Source organism: Ictidomys tridecemlineatus, chromosome 7 (assembly GCF_052094955.1).
Source record: "Ictidomys tridecemlineatus isolate mIctTri1 chromosome 7, mIctTri1.hap1, whole genome shotgun sequence".
Classification (NCBI taxonomy): Eukaryota; Metazoa; Chordata; class Mammalia; order Rodentia; family Sciuridae; genus Ictidomys; species Ictidomys tridecemlineatus.
Window position 1 is genome coordinate 150,472,487 of NC_135483.1, and position 21,629 is coordinate 150,494,115.

Here is a 21,629-nt window from a genome sequence, read left to right on the forward strand (position 1 = left end):
GCCCTCTGCTGCAGCCAGTCTCTGCAGGCTGGGCTGGCAAAGAAAGCATCTGTCATAATAACCACGTGGGTGCATTTCCCCCACAGGGAAATCTATCCCCCTCAGAAGCACCAGCACTGACATTGCTGCTGGGGTCCATGAGAGTGCCCAAGAGAAAAAGCCTCTACATGTGCATGTGTGCATGGGAGGCACCTGGCAGGAAAAAGCTGCTGCAGCCATGGTGGGCTTGAATGTCAGATGGAAAAAAATGCCTCTGGTACCGTCACCCTACTTGCACCCAGTGCAACTTTTAGCAGTGAGGGAAATTGGGAACACCTGCGCATAACTTAAAACAAAAATCTCCAGAAGACACTTGAACCAGAGAGATAAAAATAAACACAAAGAACATTATACCTGGAACATTCAGGTTCTAGATTCCAAGGGAGAAAGCTATTTTCATTGCTTGTATTGTACGGTCACACAGGAGCATCTGCAGCCCAGGGCAGATGCCCAGTATTTCATATGTATAGTGGTGAAACTAAACCTGTGGAGGTTTTGTTCCTATGCCCAAAAGTGGATTTTATCAGAGACCTTAGAGGTATAGTCATCCTGTAGCGAGGGGCATCTCCCAAAATACGGAGTGTGAATCAGTTCTCAAACTCCCTCCCCAAGAGTTTCAAGTTCAGTTGAAGACTAAACCCCAATTACTAGAATCTCCAGTTTTGAACACTATACTACCTCCATCACAGGAACACACAATTTGTACCTGAATTGTGATACACCATGGAGACTGAAATCTGAGGTCTATTAAAACCAGCTGGGCCTCCTAACCACAAAGGCAGACCTTGACCCAAAGTCCACAAAGCCAAAATCAAACATAAAATTTGAAATTCCATCTCTCCTAATAGTTTTGACCACCTCAGCAAAAAACAAGCTCCTTAGTTCTTACAAGACTTTTTTTTTTTTTCTGTTTTCTTGTCTTCCTGCTTATAGCAGCACTATTTCCAAGGAGTGGAAACAACACAAAGGTCCATGGCTGATGGATGGATAAACAAATTGTGATATCCATCCAATGGAATATTGTTCGTCCATAAAAGGAATGATGACATGAATGAACTTTGCAAACATGCTAAGTGAAAAGTAGCCAGTCACAGAACGCCACATATTATATGATTCTATTTATATGAAATAAGCTATAGGGATTGGAAATTCTAAAGCCCATACAGTTTGACACAATCCAACAAGAAGGTAAAATGATAGTAAATATATGTGCCCCAAATGTCAACACACCCAGTTACATTAAAAAAATACTCCTTGACATTAAATCACAGATAGATCTCAACACAATAATACTAGGTGATTGCAACATACCTTTATCACTAATAGATAGATTATCAAAGCATACAATCAATTAAGATATATCCAACCTAAATAATACTGTAAATAAAATGGACCTAATAGATATCTATGGAATATCCCACTCCAAAACTGCTGAATTTACCACCTTCTCAGCAGCTTATGGAAACTTTTACAAAATATAACATATTTCTAGGTCACAAGAAGTCTTAGCAAATACAAAAAGATCAATATAATCCCTTGAATTTTATCAGACCATAATGGAATAAAATTCGAAAAATATTAGAAACCACATAAAAGATAGAGGTTAAACATTTTTCTTTTAAATGAAAAATGGATCAAAGACTAAATGAGTGAAGAAATCAAGAAATTCTTAGAAACAAATAAGGACAGAGATACAACATATCAAAATGTTTTGGACAGCATGAAAGCAGTATTAGGAGGAAAATTCATTGCATTGAACACCTAGATTAAAAAAATAGAGAGATTTCCCCCCAAAAACATATGCTCCACCTCAAAGCCTTAGAAAAAGAAGAACAAAATAATACCAAAGTCAGTAGAAGACAAGGTATCATAAGAATCTTAGCTGAAATTAATGCAATTGAATATTAAAAAATTACACAGGTATCAATGGAATGAAGAGTTTGTTCTTCAAAATGATAAAAAATATTGATGAACAATTAGTAAATCAACTAAAGAGAAGATCCAAATCAAGAAGGTTAGAAATGAAAAAGGAGATATAGCCACAGACACTTCTGAAGTTCAGAGATCATTAGAAATTATTTAGAAAATTTATATTACAATAAGCTATAAAATCTAGAAGTCATTGACAGATTTCCAGATATATACAACTTGCCCCAGCTGAACAAAGAGGATATAGAAGACCCGAACAGACCAATATCAAATAATGAAATCAAAACAGCAATTTAAAGTATTCCAAAAAGAAGAGCCTAGGACGAGATATATTCTCAGCAGAGTTCTACAAGACTTTTAAAGAAGAACTAACTCTGGTATTTCTCAAATTATTGCCTGAAATTGAAAGGGAAGGAACACTCCAAAACACATTCGATGAAGCAAATATAAACCTGATACCAAAACCAGACAAATACCCATCTAGGAAAGAAAACTACAGACCAATAGCCCTGATGAACATAGATGCAAAAATCCTTAATAAGTTATTAGCAAACCACATTCAAAAACATAAAGATAATACAACATGATCAAATGAGCTTTAACCCAGGAATGCAAAGCTGGTTCAACATATGCAAATCAATAAATGTAATTCATCACGTAAGTGGAATTAAGAATAACAATCCTGATCACCTCATTAGATGTAGTAAAACCTTTGATAAAATACAAAAACCATTCATGTTAAAAACACTGGAGAAACTAGGGATGGAAGAAACACCTTAACATTATGAAGCCCATATACAACAAATACAGAGTCAACATCATACTGAATGGAGATAAACTGAAAGCTTTTCCTTAAAACCAGGAAAGAAACAAGAATGTCTACTCAGACACCTTCTGTTTAATATAGCTTTCAAAACTCTAGCCAGGGAAATCAGGCAAGAGAAGGAAATTAAAGGCATACAAATTGGAAAAGAAGAAGTCAAACTATACATGTTTGCTTATGACATGATCCTATATCTAGAAGAGCCAAAAAGTTCCACAAGAAGACTTCTAGACATGATAAAGGAATTTAGTAAAGTAGCAGGATACAAAATCAACATTCATACATCAATAGCTTTTCTATGCTCCAACACTGAAGTAGCTGAGAAACATATCAGGAAAACCATTCCCTTCACAACAACCTCAAGAAAAATAAATACCTGGGAATTAATCAAACCAAGGAGGTGAAAGATCTCTACTATGAAAAATATAGAACACTGAAGAAAGAAATCGAAGAGGACTCAGAAAATGGAAAGATTGCCCATGTTCTTGGATAGGCAGAATTAATGATGTCAAAATGGCCTGACTACCAAAAGCAATATGCAAATTCAATGCAATCCCCATCAAAATATGAATGAAATTCTTCATAGAACTAGAAAAATAACAGTCCTAAAATTTATTTGGAAGAATGAGACACTCAGAATATCCAAAGCAATTCTGAATAAGAAAAGTGATGCAGGAGGCATTATCATACCTGACCTCAAATTATATTATCAAGGTATAGTTGCAAAAAAAAAAAGCAACCATAGTATTAGCATCAAAATAGACATGAAGACAAATGGAATAGAATAGAAGGCAGAGACAAACCCACATTTTTTACAGCCATAGTTGTTGTGATAGTTGAAAAGGTGCTAAAAATATATGTTGGAGAAAAAAAAACAGTGTTTTTAATAAATGAGTTTTTTTTTAATGAAATGAACTAAAAAATCTCAATGCAAAACAAAAACAAATAGCCAAATCCATAAATGGGCAAAAGAACTAAACAGAAACCTCTCAAAAGAAGAAACACAAATGGTCAAGAAATATATGAAAAAATGTTCAGCATTTCTAGCAATTAGTGAAATGCAAATCAAAGCTACATCTCATTCCAGTCAGAATACCAATTATCAAGAACACAAATAATAATAAATGCTGGCAAGAATTCGGGAAAAAAGATATCCTCTTTCATTTTTGGTGGGACTGCAAATTAGTACAGCCAATCTGGAAAGCAGTGTGGAGATTCTTCAAAAAACTAGGAATGGAACCACTATATGATTCACCTATCCCACTCCTCCTTATTTATCCCAAAGATCTAAAATCAGCATACTATAGTGATACAACCCCATGAGTGTTGATAGCAGCACAGTTCACAATAGCCAAATTATGGAATAAACCCAGATGCCTTTCAGTAGATGAATGGATTAAGAAAATGTATAAATATACAATGGAGTTTTACTTAGCCATAAAGAAGAATGAAATAATGGCACTTGCTGGTAAATGGACAGAAATGGAGAAAATCATGTTAAGTGAGATCAGTCAGACTCCAGAAAATCAATGGTTGAATGTTTTCTTTCATATGTGGAAGTTAGAGAAAAACAAGGGAAAGAAGGCAGTTGGAGAGGGCACTGGAGTAGAATCAAGATACAGGAAAAATCAGTGGAGTAGAAGGAGAAGAATGAGAGTGAGGAAGGAAAGGAAAGGGGAAGGAAAATGGAATGAATTTAACAAAATCACATTATATTCATATATAAAGATAACAAAGGGAATTTCATCTTTATATATGTAGAAGAAAGGAAGTTTAATAGAGTAGAGGAGGAAAAATAGAGTAGAGGGGGAACGAGGAGGAGAGGAAAAGGTGGGGGAGAAGGGAGTGAGCTCAAATTCCTTGCATGCATGATTTTGTCAAATGACCCTAAATACTCTGTATAATTATAATGCTCTAAAAAATATCCCATTGCATACTTTAAGGTCATGAATAGTTATATCTGTATTTTCTTGTAAGCATTTTGTAGTTTTAGCTCTTATAATTAGATCTTTTCTTTTAAAGATGGTAAATGCAATGGACTGAATGTCTATGTTCTCCTAAAATTAACATGTTGAAAGCCTAGCCCTCAACGTATGGTACATCCAAAGCCTTTGGGATGTCAGTAGGTCATGGAGGCAGATCCCACATATTAGGGATTAGTTCTCTCTTGAAGCAGAGCCAGGAGTATCTCTTGTACTTCTACTATGGAAGGGCACAGCCAATATTTGGCGATTTGCAATCTAGAAGGGCCAGAACCTGATAGGGTTAGAATACTGATCTTGGGTTTCCTAGCTTCTAGAACTCTGAGGAACTAATTTCTGATGTTTATAAGTCACCTAGTATATGCCATAGCAGCCTGAAGGGATTAGGACAATAAAGGATCCAACTTAATTTTTAAAAATGTGTCTTTTACTTGTCCCAGTTCCATTTGTTGAAAAGACTGTTCTTTCTCTGTTGAACTGTTTGGGCATCCACGTGACAATTAATCAACTATAAATGTAAAGATTTATTTGGACTTTGAATTCTGTTCTTTATGCCAGTAGTACACTATCTTGCTTCCTGTAGTTGGGTAGTAAGTTTTGAAACTGGGAAGTGAGTGTCCTCCAATTCTGTTCTTCTTTTCAAGGTGTTTTGGTTCTCCTGGGCCCCTTGCATCTCCGTATAAATTTTAGGATCAGCTTGTCAATTTTTGCAAAAAATATAAATAAATAAATAAATAAAAGCCTTTTGTGATTTTGATAGAGATTGAATTAAATATATTCCCTTTATTAGGTGAAATTCCCTTTTATCTTGTTTTGTTCAAAGCTTTTAACCTAAAGGGGTGTTGGATTTTTTCAAAAACTTCTTCAAAAATATTTTTTCTGAGCCTATTTAAGTGAACTTTGTCTTTATTCTATTGATATTGTGTATTACATTAATAGATTGTTGGACATCAAATTTACCTGAATTCCTGCAATAAGTTTCAGTCCTGGTATACAAGTTTTTTTTTTTTTTTTGTATGTTGATAGATTTTGCTTGCTTGGATTTTGATGAGGATTTATTTTATTTATATTCATAAGAGATATGGTCTATAGTTTTCTTGTAAAGTTTTGTCTTGTTTTGGTATTGGGTAATATTGGTCTCATAAAATGAATTTGAAGTATTCCCTCCTCTTCCATGTTGTGGTAAAGTTTGTGAATAACTGGTATTATTTTAGATGATTGGTAAAATTTATCAATGAAGTCATCTGGGCTTGGACTTTTCTTTGCAGAATTTTTTTTTAAAATCTTGAATAGAGTCACTTTACTTATTATTAATCTGTTCAGATTTCTATTTTTTTCTTGAGTCACCTCTGGTAGTCTGTGTCTTTTTAGTAATTTGTCCATTATATTTGAGTTATCTAATTTATAGGCACACATTTATACTTAGGGAGTGTGTAATGGTATAAAAGTCAGACTCTTACTGTTCTCAGTGAGTTTTGGTGAATTTTCTTGAATATATGCTTCTTGTGTCTTTGCCCATAAGAAAATTTGCAGACTTTAAAATTAAAAAAAAAAAAAAGTTTTACTCTTTCTACTTGTTTCTGTAGGGACAGAGTTTGTGGGTGCCCTCACACCTTGATTCTGGACATAGAATTCCCTCTTATCCCAGTACCTGGGACCAAGCTTGCCAATAAGCAGGCCTTTAGGAAGAATTTATTGGTTGGATGGGTTCTCAGTGGATCTTGATTTCTAGGCACACCCCCAGGAGGGAGATAACAAGGATCTGGGATCACCTCAGTACCAGCTCTTTATCATAAGATACTCAGGACCAGCTGCCCAGAGGAAACTCACCTAATCCACATTCTTGTAACCCCCTAGAGAGGTGGCTCAGTTCCCTTATCTAGTCTCTTTCTCTGATAAACCAAATAGATCATATGAGGGCTGTGATGCCTCTTAAAAAGCCACCTGAGGAAACTTTGCTTCCTGTCTCCTAAGCTCAAGTCCTCATCTTAGCTTTTCAATTCTGGGGTCTTAAGAGTTTTGTCAAAAAATACCAACAGTTAAGTGATTCCAGGGAAACCACATTTCTCCCTGTGGACTTGAGTCAAGTCAGATTTTGCTAACTTCTTAATGAGCTTCCTGGTTTCTCCTTCCCTGTATGATCTTAGAACTAGCAAAGATAGATCTAGAGCCTGAAATACCAGTGATACCAGTTAATATAATTGGCTCCAGTGCACAGGCTACATACCAGATCAAGTAAATCAGAATCTCTGGAGATAGGGCCAGTCATTAGTAGTTTAAAACTTTCTTGATGATTCCAATGATTAGCCACAGTTGAAAGGAGGCTTAAGGACTAAGAGTATTTATCACCTGAGACCTTGTTAAAGATGAAGAAGTTTGGGCCCTAATTCAGAATTATAGTAGTGCTGTTTATTCATTCATTTGCATGTTAAAATTTTAGAATCAGTTTTAGAAGAACTGATCTTTAAACTTCAGTTTGGATAAAAATCCTCAAAGGACTTGCTGAACATGGATTTTTAGGTCCTAACTCCAGGGTTTCAGACTCAGTAGTTTCTGGATGAAGCTGGATAATTTGTATCTCTAACAAGATTACAGGTGGTACCCATTTAACTGATGCAAGGACTACACTCTGAAAACCCTTGCTGTGGACTCAGGTGTGCTCATTTACAATCAGGAGTGGGAGGAGAACTCACGTTCTCTGTGGCTTAAAAGTCATGAAGGGTGTAGAGGCTATTTGTGGGTAGTCACTCTTTTCCTGTTGGTGCAATTGGATAAGACCTGCTCTTCTCTCAAAGGGATAGTGAGTGGAGTTGAAAGATTTGAAACTTTCTCCCCGATTCTTCTGCAAGGAAGCATCTCTTCATGTGACAAGGTAGGAAACCCAAAATTGGGAAAATGTCTATTCATTCTGGCCTTGGATGGGGAGTATCAGACTACCTCATTATGTTATACAAAATGAGATAAAATACAAAATAGAAAAAAGCAAGCAAAATATCAATGAAAAGAATTCAGAATAAATGTATACAGTCGTTTTTTAAGTGCTCAGACATTTACTTTTTTTCTTTTGAAAACTAGTCACGGTAGTAGAGCCACTTGTATCCTGTGAATTTCCCAATATTAGAACTCTCTCAAAGATGGAATGAGTAGGAGCATTTGTTTTGTGTGAGAACTAATAGAAAAAAAAATGAATTTCCTAAATTTTATTGTATATAGTGAGTATTGGTTAATTTAATTGATTAAAAATCAGAAAATGCTATTGGTGATATTATATATGATACATATAAACTTTAAGTGGTATAATCCAGTAGATTTTGCTAATTTAAAGACAACAGAAAATAAACGTATCTTTTTAAAGTTTGAGTCTTCTACTTCCCCCTTCTCCATATCATGAGACTTGGTATGTTTTACCAGGAACATTTATGGGATTTCATATACATTGGCACAGAATAATTTCTTGTCTTTGCAAGCTGAAAGCGATTATAAAGTCAATAATTAGAAATCATGAAACACCTATCTGTCATAGAGGCATTTGACAACTTTTCTTAAATTCCTCAAATGTGTTTTATTTCAAACCAATGATCTGTAGTTCTCATAGGCATAGAAAAATAAAGTGTTTGCTATACATGACTTGTTTTTAAGGTAGAAAGTGGTTTCTCCTTTTTCATTGATTCCCAAGTCTTACTGCAGGTGTTCTCTCCAGTACAAACTCATCTGGTGTTTTGCATCTTGAAGTTTATTCCACGCTTTGCTTACAGATTATGATTAGAACATGACCATAAATTGAAATATCTTAGTTTTTGCACAGAAAATTCAACCAACTCTGTAGGAGTTTAACTCAAGAGAAGAACAGAACCTGGAGGTAGCTAATGAGTAAGACAAACAGCAAATAGGGAAACATGTTGAGGTGAGAGAATTAAACATGTCAGATAATTGAGATGAAAGACTGAGACAAAGAAAGGTACATGAGAAAGAGGCGAAGGTTGTGACAAATGCTCATCAATAAACAATGTCAGAAAGCACTAGGGTATAACAATAAAGGAGGCCAAGTTGAAAAAAAAAATGTACCTTGAAGGAGACTGAAAGAGAACCTGGACTGTTCAAGGGAGTGGAGCAGAAGGCTGAGCTATGCATATGGGCTTATAACAGGTCATGTCTCAATATAAAATATTACCTTATCAACAGGAATACACAAAGTAGAAAGAGGTTATGAGGTCATTGTTCTTTTGATGAGGATATGCAAATATATTTCTTTACAATGTGGTGAAAGACAGAGCTAGGTTGTGAGCATAATTGTGTCTTTAAATATTTTAAGACCTATAAAAAAATGGTTTGGGTTTACTCAGAGCAAAGATAGTGCCATAAGTAACCAGTAGAGAGAGAGATTCCTTCAGAATAAAAAAAAGTCCCAATGTGCTAAGAGTAGGATCTTTGAGACAGAATAGGGCAAATTCCAACTTTGGTACTTATCTGCCCTGCCACCCTGGTCAATTTAGTGTGTTTGATTTGAAGTTCCTATATTTAGAAAACAGAATAATAATTATCTCACAGTGCTCTTGTATGAGTTGAATGAATAGCATATGTGAAGAGTCTGCATACTGAAGAGTCTGGCACAAAATTGCTAGAAAATAATTGGATTTCTCATGAATACCTCAAAGCTCACTGAAAATTGTTCTCATTTGAATACCTTACTCTTACTAGCTCTTGTTTTTTTTTTCTTCCCCATATTACTCTTCAGGTCTTAGATATCAGACTAGATGGGGGTCCCTTTCTATAACAGCTGAATTTTCTTACTGTAGTGATCTAAATAAAACTTGATTACTTAGCAATCATATGGATAGTTGCAAAATGTGTGGAGAAAGGGACAGGATTTGATTTGGCAAGTATGATGTTCTAAAGATCTACTACAGTGCCTTGCACTTAGTAAATTCCCAGTAAGTTGTAGAAATAGATGAATGTTGAATACCTGCCTTCCCAACGGGCTTCCTAACCATCTTTCCACTATACTGTAGGACTTGTCCAAATTTAGTCCTTTAGTATTAAAGCTCTGCATCTCCTTAGTTCCCTTAATTCCAACAATGCATCTTACAATAGTTTTACCCTTTATTCATGTACATAGCATGCATTTGTGACTTCTCATTATTTTCATGCAACCAGTCCAGCATAAAGTTTTTTTGTTTGTTTTTGTTTTTTGTTTTTTGGTCCCAAGGATTGAACACAGGGGTGCTTAGCTACTGAGCCACATTCCCAGCCCTTTTTATTTTGAGACAGGGTCTCAGTAACTTGCTGAGGCTAACTTCAAACTTTCTATCTTCCTTCCTCAGCCTCTCAAGCTGCTGGGATTACAGTCATGCACCATGCCTGGCCTTTTTTATTTTATATGTAGAAGACTAGAAAAGCCAGGTCCGTGGCTTCTCACTTGTGTCCATTATCAGTTCATTTATCAGCACCACTTTGACATCTCTAGCTGCTATAAAAGCTTTCTTAAATGCAGATTTTGTCATGGTTTTTCATGATATAATAAAAATGTCTGCTGATTTACTGTAGTCTAAAGTGAACTGGTCTCATCATTGATTAGACCTGTAAGAGTAGTAGTGCTTCGGACATGGCTCAGGGGTAGAGCACTTGCCTAGCATGCACAGGCCCTGGGTTCCATCCCCAGTTTGTTAAAAAGAAAAATTCAGTTTATTTTACTTGAGAAGGAAAATGTTTTATGGGTAATAAGTAGAAATCACCTTAATCCAAAGAAGAAATATAGAAAAAGCCTTCAGAAACTTTAGAGAGTTTATATTCTTGCTACCATAAAAGTGAGGTAAATCAAGTAAGAGCAGTTATAGGAATTACTCTAAATGGTGTGTGCTGAAAATAGTTTGACTTTTGTTGCCCGGTCATTTGGTTGGGGGGGTTGTCTCTTCTTCATAGTGATATCATGAGAAGTCACACATGAACTGAGTAAATACTTATTAGGGACACAGATATGTGATCTAATTGGAACTTCCTAGTGAGTGCACTTGGAAGCTATTGGATCACAAAGTCTGAGATCATAAGGCCCTAAACATGTTACTGAACTGATCCTGTGACTCAGAACCACTGGGCCCTGCAAGGTGATCACTTTTACCAGAGTGATCTTAGTGTACGTGAACCTCATGAGTATGCATTCTCATTTTCTCATGTGAGTTATAGGTCACATTTCTGCGGGGGAGGAAACCTCTGATATAATTGAGTCTGACTGTTGCCCTGGCATTTTAAATATTTGCTTATGCCTCTGTATCTTCACACATTCTTCCTCATACCCACACCTGACTTCACTTTTACAGTACGTAAAGCTTATTTCTAATGACTCTTGGAACACCGTCACCTCTAGGAAATCCTTTTTGATTAGTTGCTTTTTGACATTTTGTGTTTTTCATGCCATTTTGCCTCTTGTGATCTGTGCTTATGAATTTCTTCTGGATACTTGCTTTATGCACTTATTGCCTTATACTCTTGATTTACCTTCCTCCAGGGTAGGGTCTTTTATTATCTATTATGGCATCAAGTACAGTGGTACGTTTCATTGGTAAATGTTGATTTGTTTGGGTGATACTTGTTATAAAAGCTACTTTCACCTTCACGGAGTGTGTTAACTTCAGTTAGTAGATTATATCTGACATTTGGAAAATATGTCCTGGAAAAATAGGCTGTTTTGCTGGAAGAGCTCCTGTATACTTTAAGCCAAGGTCTTTGTTTCCAGGTGAGGAAAGTCAAAACCAGAGAATTGATGTGCTTGCTCAAGGTCATTCAAAATAGAAACTTGTCCAGGGTGTCCAGACACCCTTTGGGTGCTCTTTTTTTACTATAAAGTGCTCTTTCCCTGATAAGGTGCAGATGCAGCTGTACTTGGCTAGCAATTAACTTTCCTGGGTCGAATCTGAGCATGTTCCATGGCAAGTGCTGCATGACAAAAGAAGGGAGAGAATGCTACCAGGATAGGCTGAAATTAAACTGAAAGGAATATGACACAGCTATTTAAAAATGTTTAATTTCAGAAAACTCAGTGGATCAAAGTAATTATAGAGCAATAAAAGGTGAGCTGAAGCCTTAGATGGACCCTAGGCAGAGATAAGACTAGACTTCTTACAACAGCCACTGTTCTCCCTACAAAACATTTTCTGGTTTTGTTTTCTATTGTCTAGTTTTTATTAAACTGGCTGGGTTGCAAACAAAGCCATGGTAATGTAATGTAGATGCAATTTATTCATGAGCACATCTTCCCTTACATGAGAAAAAACATCCATTTAAATAACACAAATGTTGCCCTAAAATTTTTAAATTTTATAGTTACATGAGTGTGTAAATTATTTTTATAGCATATGGAGAAACTAGAATTGTATTTACATTAATATTTATTTATAAACTTAATCTTTAATAATTTAGTATTTTCTCCATTAAAACACATACTGCAAAAATGTAGAAAAGAAAAAAAAATCAATTGGTAAGAAATTTTGCTGCTGACATTAGATAAAAATTTTATACTCTAGCTTAAAGAATTTAAAAATTCTTGAAAGTTAGTAGTAATTCCAAATGGAAGTAAGGTCATAATATGAGTATCATACGTTATTTATAAACAACAGATTTGAGAAATAGTGGGGAAATTTTTCTTAATCAAGAGTTAACTAGGGGAAAGAAAATAAATCAATGTTTTTAGAGAGAAATTATAAATTTTTTCAGTCTACAACTTCTAGAGACTAAAACTGTTCAATAAGCACAATAAGAAATATCAATTTCAATTTTATGCAATGGCTAGTTAATGACTTGAAATGAAGTGTGAGGGAAAAAAGCAAAACACTTACCTTCAGTGAGGGGGTGGGAAAGAGCAAAAAAAAAAGGAAGAGAAACAGATACTGAGAATATCCTGAAAAGGTATTCAGAGACAGAAGTTCAGGTAATAAACTCCAGCCCATACAGCTGTAATTCTTTAGATAACCTTCAATACTTTTTTGGTTGAGGTGTGTGGGAAGTATGGAAATTCATGTTGATGTGGCCACCAGGTGCCTGTTCCAAAGTTTGTGACAAATAGAGGTCCTTGCTATACTGTGAGCTGAGGGCTCTTTTTGCTGGTTCAATGGCAGAACTCTGGGCTCAGGGTTGAGGTTGCTCTTTAGTCTGACCTGTGCCTTTGGGCAAGTCACGTGCTTCAGTTTTGATAAACGTGAATGCTATACTTTTGCTTTTAATGATGGTTCTGCAAATAACAGTATATTGACATAAACACAAATGTTTATAACTCTTAGGAAGACAAGTTTAAACAGCCTAAAGTAGTAATATAGCAATACATTAGGATTATTTATTATTTATAGTGTCTCCCTTTTCCCTATGTAAATTTCTACCTATTTCCTTTATTCTCTCTTGAAAATATAAATAAAAGTGTTCCCTGAATAATTATTTCTTCTACTAGTATATATATTAGAGGAAGTAGTATATGATTTATGTGCATATATACATATGTATTGTCTATATATAGTAATAGATTAATGTATAATGTATATACATGAAAGTATTGCATATATACAGCAATAATAATAATAAGTAAATATATAAATGTACCTGATTATTTTCCCCCAGTTTTGGAAAGAGCAAATTTGCTGCCAGCTGAGTTCTCTCTGAACTGACCTTGTTCTATGCTTGAAAGGACAGGCCCCATACATCAATCGGGAATCATTGAAGAAATAAAGTATTATTTTAAGGAAAACGGAGTTAATATATGGAATTAGATGCTAGCAAAAAGTGAACAGTAGATTCTGGAATGACTCACACTCAGCAAAACAGAACTACTACCTCCAAAACATCTATGAGTCCTGTGATATCAAACTATACCCTGTAACTATGATCCAAGAATAGGAAGGCAGAATAAATAGTAGGTGCTTCTACTGTGATAGCCTCTAATCTCCTAGACTAGACAGAGGAAACCTCATGTTTTCAGGACAGTTAAGAGAATGTAGGAAGTGTAATTTCCACAATCTCTGGCTAGAATGGTAATGGAATGGAAATGGAAACTACCAGTTCTTATTACCAATACATGGAGATATCATTAAATTTCCAGGAGCAGGAGGGCTGCTCAGACTCACTTTCTTGATCTTTCCAAGGATACCCTTATGTATGTACAGAAACAAGGCTGAAGTTGGTGTGCTAAATTATTGATCCCTTGGAAGCAAAGCTCCATAATTTACAAAAATGGTGGGGGAAATGAAAGAAGTTACTGTATATGAACTCTGATTTAAGCTTTTCTGTATCTCCCACCAAATAATATTTTCTAGTTGAAATACCATTAAGAGAAAAATGATGAGAGAATTCAGTATCAGTTAAATTTTTTCCTATTAATTTGAAGTATACTTAGTGAAGCTGCGACTTTTACATTAGACACTATTTTTTGTCTAAATCGAAGTAAAATAGAACTTGTTAATATACAACTTTTTTTTCCTTTACTGTTACTCTAGAGTAAAAGTATAATTGTAGAAAGCCTATCTTTTTCAATTATTTAATGGAAATGAAATATAAATTTTCATCTCTTCAGCAACTTCATGATTTATCTGAAAGTGACTTGCTTGATCTACCAGTGATGCTACTAAATCATTTTTGCCACAGGAAATCCTGTCTAGAAGAACTGGTATTAACTTTGGAACAAGGGAGCCCTAATGTGCTTTAGATAAAGACCAATAATGTTGGGAAAAAAACCCCCACATTGTGGGTGGCATGGAATAAAAAAAAAAAAAACAGCTTTGTTTGGAAATTCCAGGAGGGCCATAATTAGAGCCACTTGTAAGAAAATTCTTTTCAACTTATTTTTGATGAGTGATAATGTGTTTCTGGTGATACTCTCAAAGTGCTTTTTTTTTTTTTTTTTGGTAAGGATAAAATTGTTGCAAGTACACTAAAATGATAGTTTTTTTTTTAGCATTTGTGTGTATTTTGATCCCTACTTTTTTCTCCAAGATATGTTTCTGAAAATTGATGATTGATTACCTAACTTAGTAAACAGCTTTTTGAATTAGAACACTTATAAGAAGAAAATTTTGATTGTAAGTAAGAATCTTTAGGTTGTCTTTCCAATCTTCCATCAGATATATTGTTTGGTTGATATTAAAATGGTTTATTCCATGGTATCACATCCAATTGTGTTCTCCTCAATAATAAGCATTAGTCATTTCCTGCCCATATCTCTGAATCCATGGACTGTAATGGAGATAAATGTGCAATCTCTCTTGAACAGTCAATGATGCTCTCTTATTGAATCACTTGCCCTGTTAGGCTAGCTCCAATGTCCCATTATTGGGTAGAATGAATGTTATCCAAGTTGTGATTTTGTTTCCTTATAATAATTTACAATTGTGTTTGAAATAAGCCATAATGCAATTTTCTCAATTTGATATACACTATTTTTAGCAATGCAAAAGCTCTGATTGCAGTTTTTCATTCTGTTGCTTAGTATAAGATGGGCATTCCTATTTAATCATAACCACAGATTACCTCAATGAATATAAATGTGTTACATTATCTTTAAATAAATGACTGTCAACATATTCTAAGGTAATAGAAGTAATTGCATATTGATAACAGTCATTATTGCAAGTCATGGTCTCTAGAAGAAAGTGCACTTGTATTTTTTAAATAAGGTACAATGTATAGTCTATTTCAAAATAATAGTTTTATATTTCACATAGACTCCAATATTAATATAGCTGGCAGACGCTGCAAATGCAAAGTTTAAACCTGAAATAACAAGATTTTGTATCTTTTGGAACTGAGATGATTGTTATACATACCTTGGGAAAGCTAATATGAAGTTGCCATTATCTGTAACAGAGTCTAGGATTAACTTCCAGTTTCCCACTAAAGATCATAGCAGAAGCTAAGCCATTATCATGCATTGTTGAAGTGAGATGTTTTCAGAGTTTGTGTAGAGGCTTATTGTAGTTAGCAAATCAAACTGAAAAACACTTCCTTTTTTATAAATACTGTAACAACATCATAAAATAAATAAGAATATCAGGACACTCATTTTCTGTGATCTTGGCTTTTACCAGATGAGTAGGACATCACTTGGACCACTATATTGCAAAACAGAGGGATAAAATGCAGTTATATTCTATGAGGTTAATGCTTCCCATTTGTTGGACTATGTGTGCCTGTGTGGCCACCCATGGTAGCCCTGAATGCCAGAATATAATCTCAGAAACATTTGGAAGGATGAACAAATATTGGGAAAACAGGCCTCCTTATTTGAGACTATTTAGAAGTCTGTCATCACTTATTACTGTAAATGAATGTTTCCTTTTCCCCCCACCTAATCTTTTAACAATTTTCCATTGCAATTGGAAGAGTGGTGGTCTTTAATTATAAGATCTGAATTTAAACCCCAGGTTCATTACTAGCTGTGTGATATGAGAAAGGTTATTTCATATTCCTGGGCTTCACTAGTCTGCAAAATATGGGCTTTGGACTCAACATTGAGTTTGAAAATCTTTTATTACCTATGGAAGCTATAGGGTTTGGCAACATTCAGTTGCAAAAAAGATTGCCTGGATCAGTTTCCTTCAGGGAAGTTTTAAGACCTGATAGGAAACTTCAATCCTGATTATCTCAGGAAAATACGAATATGATACAATTCAATATTATGAACTGACAAAGTGATTTTTTTTTCTTCTTTGTACTCAGATTATATGAAGCACCAAAACTTTATTTTATGCTTACTTTCAGAAAATATAATTAGGAGCCATATTTCATTTTGAACTCCTAATGTTATTGTATCAAGAAAATTCTAGCTAGACAGACCTGTTTTTAATGCAAGTATGACCAGTTGCTAGCTCTAAGTCTTTTAAGTTTAATCAACCTTCAATTGTTTTAATTTGTAGAGGGGATAATATTATCTCCTAGGATCTTTGGTTGGATTAAATAAAACACACAACATGCTTAGTTGAGTTTTTGGCTCAAGGTAAGCACTCAAATTATTATGACTCGTATTATGTGTAGAAATTTAGAGAATATTTTCCTTAATTTCCCTTTCCATAAGAGAAAAGATCAAGAAAGAAAATAAATGCCTTTGCACTTTTAGGAAAAGAGGTATAGATACTTAAGCAGCCTACTTCCTTTTTCATGATGGGGCTTTGGCCAGCTTAGCAACAGTTTTATCAAAGTAGCCATGTAGGAAGAAAGAAGATGAATATTCACTTGCAATAAGAGATTTCAGAAGTAAAGTGAAGGGAGATAAAAAAGGTTAATCTTGATCCAGTTCCAGTTATAATTCTTTTTGATTCCATTAGGTAGCTAACTTTTGTTCAGTGCTTGCTTTTGCTAGTAGTGATTTTAGTGCCCTATAGGGATTATTTCATCTAATCATTACTATAATATGAGGTAGCTAGTATATCATCCCCACTTCATAGATGAGACTAAAACTCAGAAATATTAAGTTGCCTGAGGTTAAATATTTAAGAAACAGTCAACAGTTAAAACTCAGGGAGTCTGACTCCAGAGCCCAAACTATTTAATATCATTTTCTCTAGTGTTGGAGATCTTTCTTCATCTTGGAAGAAGAAGAAGGGAGAGAGAAAAGAGGAAGTATATATACCACAGTTTCTTTATCAACTGAAGGGCATCTAGGTTGGTTCCACAATTTAGCTGTTGTGAATTGTGCTGCTATAAACATTGATGTGGCTGCATCACTATAATATGTTGTTTTTAACTTCTTTGGGTATGAACCTAAGAGTGGGGTAGCTGGGTCAAATGGTGGTTCCATTCCAAGTTTTCCAAGGAATATCCATACTGCTTTCCAGATTGGTTGCACCCATTTGCAGTCTCACTAGCAATGTATGAGTGTGCCTTCCCCCCTATATCCTCGCCAAGGAAACTGTGATATATATATACACAATGGGATATTACTCAGCATTTAAAGAGAATAAAATCATAGCATGTGCAGGTAAATGGATGGAGTTGGAGAATATTATGCTACATGAAGTAAGCCAATCCCAAAAACCCAAATGCTGAATATTTGATATGAGTATGCTGATCCATAATAGGGAAGGGTGGGGGGGCATTAGATAGGGCAAAGGGGAGAGAGGGAAAGGAAAGGGGCAGGAGGGTAGGAAAGATGGTGGAATGAGATGGACATCATTACCCTAAGTACATGTATGAAGACATGAATGTTGTGACTCTGTGTACAACCAGACATTAAAAATTATGCTCTGTATGTGTATTATGAATTAAAATATTCTTCTGTCCTACATAAAAAATTAGAATAAATAAATAAATAACCATGCCTTAAAAAAAAAGGAAGTAGAGGGAAGACTCAAAGTCCCTACTGAGCTTAGTTATGTGGACAAAAAATATGAACCTATCACTTAATGTTCCAGAAATGAATTTTTCTAGCATAGTGTAGTAAATTATATTATTGTTCTCATTAGTACTGTGAAATATCTATTATAATCTCATACTTTGTGGAATCTACTTTGTTTCTTGATTTTGGACTTGATCATGTGACTTGCTTTGGCCAATGGGGTATAGTGGATATGATGTGAACAAAAGCTTAAAATGGGTTTATACAATTGAGCTTGTTTAGTGCTTCTCTGTATTTCATTGCAAGACAATTTATCTTGGGTAACCACTGGTTGAGCATACCTCTATCTGTGCACACTTCACAACTTATAGCTAATCTCAGTCAACCCCAACCTAATCGCAGTCGATGCATGTTTGTGAAACTAATGCTCATTGTTGTATGACATGGAGTTTTGGTGTGATTTCTTCACATTATTAAGTAATAGTTGACTATAATTTATAGCAATTACTGTGTTCCTCATAATTTAACATAAAGCTCTTAATAGCATTACTTTATTGTCCTAAAATTCTATTAATAGAGCATCTATTAAGTTTAAAAACAGTTTGTTCAGAAGTGAGTATTTGGGGAGTAATTTGAGAGTGACTAGGGAATAGAACAAAAGAAAAAGAAATGGGCAATCTGAGGTCTGAGAAGGCATAACAAATGTATAAATAATACTAAGGCCACAAATCACAAGGAGAACAGAAAATACTGCAAAGATAATTAATAGGCTCAAATTGAATGATCTAAAACTAAGAAATAGTGACAATAGTGGAAAAGGGCTTCTTTTCAATTGGTATTTTAATTCCTTCCTTGACCATTTTCTGACTTTTTCTTTATAAAAGTCAACTACATGGGGAATCTGAGTTTGTATATCCTTTGACTCTTTGTAAGCAAGTGTTTGTCAAACTTTATTTGAGGTTTGTCTTGAAATTTACTTTGAGAATTCAATGGAGGATTGTCTCATTATCACATTCTATAATTACCTTCATTCATGCAGCAGTTATTTATGTGCTTGTCTGGAAAAAAATGTCACATAAAGTTCAAGTTGATTTTAACATCTTTGCCTTCTTCTGGCTGGCTGTGTATGTAGTGCTGGTGATAAGGATATTGATGGCATCCTTCATGATTTTTATGATGTTCTTTTATGCTTATATTACTGGTGGGAACAAAGGGTAAAAAACCTTAAATATTCTTTGGTATACACAGTTTGCTAATGTGGAGAAGGGATAATTTGCCCTGTGTTTTTTTTAAAAAAATGAACAAATTTGATAATTTGGGTATCTTTAGTTGGCAAATCAGGTAAGACTGAAATGATAGAGTGGTCCAAAACTTTGAGGCCCAAGAATGCCTAATATTAAATGGAAGGGACTTTTTTTACCCTCAAATGTTAAATTCCTTCTTGCCCCAACCTTTAGCAGAATCTACAAATCATAGAAATAACACTTTTGAGTGATCTTTTTTTTTGAGGGGTGGTGGTAGATGGATGGATATAAAAAAATGAGGTAAGCTGTACATCTGAGGCAGAAAAATGTAGAAAGACCATATCTGTGGGTGACAATATGAGAGTGACATTAAATAAAATTTCAATGAAATTATTTGCCTGCCTCTTGGAGAGTATTTCTCAGCTCTGCCTGGATTTATCTGCAGAGCTTAAAAAGTAAAACATAACGAAACAAGGCACCCATGCATTTGTTTTTCTTCTAGATATTCTGATGTAACTTTTGAGTCCCTGTATGGGAAATACTAGGGATAGAGAGCTTGAGTTTAAATCTGAATGGATAGTGGGATCTTGGTGCTGTCTCTGAAAGTAGACATGGGAAGCATCTACTTTATGTAAGTGAACATGGTCAATCCTGTGGAAGACCCTAATTAATAAGACTTTCCTCCTTGGCTTTTAGAACTTGGCTCAATGGTAAGGGAGAGAGAATTTGTTTTCAAAGTAGTAAACTTTTCCTAGAGCCTCAAACTACAGTTTAACTCAAAAACCCCATTTGTAAATTTCACTGTTCCATGTCACAGTGGAAACATAAAAGAGAACTAAAAATACACAAAAAAACATGTTGAAAGTAATATTGGACTCATTTTCATTTTTATTTTTCAAATACACAATTATCTTTTTCATTGGATACATATTTCTTCCAGTTGTGAAAAAGTCCTTGGTATTTTTTGAGAGGTAAAGTAGACTTACAATCCCCACTCTTAGCTCGATTCAGTAATAGCTGAGTTAAGCTTATTGCCTTTAATTTTTTAAAAATAGGACCTTTCCTGTCAACTATATAGAAATTTATAGATTAAATAAAGGAATCGAAGTATCGAACATAATGGTTAGCCTTTCAATAGAGGAGATTAATGTTAATGATTTAGTTTAGGAGGTAAAAAATATTCTGAAACATTGGAAAATTAGTTTTTTTGAACTCATTCTGTAATTTTATTTTTGTATATGTTTTAGAGAAATTCTTGAATTCAAACACTGAAACCCATCTATTTCTTATATTGAAATTGAAATGATTATCTTTAAAAATTGAAACAATTACAGACAAAAAATAAGGATGAATATACCAATATTTATTGGTGATACTGAGGACCACCTGACAAGATACCACTAATGATTAATTCATAGGAAGTCATTTACCATTTTTGATATCTGCATAAAGGTACAATTTTTAACCAGGGATTTTTAACAGTTACAGATTGTTGAAAATATGAATGAACAAAAGACAACTGGAAAATAGGTGTTAAGTATTTAGAAACATGGATAAGAAATTGAAAGTCTCAGGGACACAGGTGGTGGTTTGATTTCTTCTAATTGAAGGTCATGACTTTGGAAGAAAAAGAAGGGAGAAGTGAACAGCTGGCTCTGTAGATGGTGTCAAAGAACAGGATTTAGTTTTCTGGACCACAGTGCATGATACTAAACTAATGCTCCTGGCAAAAGAAAGAGTACATCTAATGAAGAGTGGGAAGAACGCACTTGGCAGAAGATTTGCTGACCGGAACAAGAAGGCATTGATACACGAGTGGAGGAGAGAAAAAGGACCAAACAAGCTGTTAAATTATACCCAATGGATGAAAAGAAGCTGACTTAGGAAGAGTAAAAATAGTGGTGGGATGATTTGTAAATCAAAGAAAGATAACAGGAAAAGATTTTAAAAAGCAATATTTGTAAGTGTGATAAACATATTCACATAGTATAGACAATGATGGCATTTTAAGTAAAAAGGTAGGTGATATTTGAAGTATTTCATTATGACTTGATGTGGGGAGAACCCAGATTGCATCATATGCTGGGAAAGCTACCTGACCTTGAATCCCAGTTTGTTTTGTTACAGCTGCTAGCAAAGGTACTGAAACAACACAAGAGGATTCTGGGGGTGGGACCTAGGACATTGACTAGTGAATTTGTTGGTCACAGAGACTCTGGGAGAGATTGGAAGTCATTCCTATCACAATTAAAAGTGCTAGAGAAAGAGAAAACTGACATTTTTCAAAGGACACATACTTTGGTTTC

General features: G+C 34.7%; 1 long non-coding RNA gene across 1 annotated transcript in view; it reads left to right on the forward strand.

Annotated features, from left to right (window-relative positions):
• The window catches only part of LOC110598090 (uncharacterized), a 310,760-nt gene that overhangs the window by 207,031 nt on the left and 82,100 nt on the right, over positions 1-21,629 (forward strand). The window contains exon 11 of the long non-coding RNA XR_013424189.1: positions 7,569-7,645. This is a non-coding gene — a long non-coding RNA (uncharacterized LOC110598090). The remainder of the gene's footprint in view (positions 1-7,568; positions 7,646-21,629) is intronic.